The sequence below is a fragment of the Gavialis gangeticus genome, unplaced genomic scaffold (assembly GCF_001723915.1).
Source record: "Gavialis gangeticus isolate Ggan-Ray unplaced genomic scaffold, GavGan_comp1, whole genome shotgun sequence".
Lineage (NCBI taxonomy): Eukaryota > Metazoa > Chordata > Crocodylia > Gavialidae > Gavialis > Gavialis gangeticus.
Window position 1 is genome coordinate 12,663,762 of NW_017729016.1, and position 1,105 is coordinate 12,664,866.

Consider the following 1,105-nt stretch of genomic DNA (forward strand, 5'->3'; position numbering starts at 1 on the left):
TGTGTGTGTGTGTGTGTGTGTGTGTGTATATATATATCTACTGGTATTAGAGGTAACAAGATTAGTAGCTCTTGCACAGCATTGCTCAAAAAGCAGGGATAAATTAAGTGTGGAGAAGGTCTAATGCACTGCAGCGGCGGTCCGTGCTGTATCCTTGTGGAGGTGATAATATAAAACCACCTGAAATGGCAAAAGAACGGGCTGCTCTGGGACTATGGGACTGGGAGCGATCTCCTGGGCCACAGACCTGTGCCCTGACACGGCAGGGAGCCATGTGCCTGATCTGTCGCAAGCTTTTTCAAGCTGCCTTCTCAAAACAACAGGCATTTTGGCTCCTTCCTTTTCCAACTTCACGTTGCCATGTTAAACCAGACAAAGCTGTTTTAGGGTACGTTGAGCCTAGCGCCCCTCGGGAAGAAAGAAGCCCTGGCCTGGGCTATTGGTCGCCAGCTCGGCGGGAGCGGGTGGGTTTGGTTCCCCGGGCGCCGCAGGGAGATGGCCCGGTCTCTCGTCACCAGGTTCTGACCGTTCAGGCTCCTTGGCCCGGCTCCAGCTTGAAGCCATCTTTCGTGAAGGCGGATGAGCAGAGCCGCGCGCGGTGCTGTGGGGCTGCTTTGCTTCCTTGCGGGCGACCACCTAGACAGGACGCGTTCTCCTAGCCCACCTGCCCCGAGAGACGCCTGGGTGTTTGCACGCTCCTGCCGGCACGGTTTGTCCTGGCCCGGGCTGACGAGGTGACAACGCTGCCCTCGACCCCTCGATCCCCCGCCTGACGCAGCTGACTGCGAATTCGTCACCCTGCCTGGAAAGAGGATGGCCGGGGCGTGGGGGCAGACGAGGCAGGGTGTGGAGGGTGGCGGGGAAGCGCTGACCGGGCAGGGGACAGGTGAAGCCGAGGGGAGGCCCCGGAGACGTAGGGTGGAAATCCTCCACCTCAAGGCGCCTCTCAGGACCCTGTGACGTGCCGTGACGTCCACCCCCCGGCGCGGCCGCCCACGTGTTGCTGAGAAGCCTTCGCGCGCCCGGCCCCGCCCCTCTTTCCCGCCTCGCCCACGACCCGACCGGCCAATGGGAAGCGCCCCCCGCCCGGGCGCCTTGCGCCGTC

The 1,105-nt window shown here is 61.8% G+C and overlaps 1 protein-coding gene across 1 annotated transcript in view; it reads left to right on the forward strand.

Moving 5' to 3' along the window:
- NPTX2 (neuronal pentraxin 2) overlaps nucleotides 1-1,105 on the forward strand; it is a 147,048-nt gene that overhangs the window by 104,235 nt on the left and 41,708 nt on the right. The gene's annotated exons all lie outside the window — the stretch shown is intronic.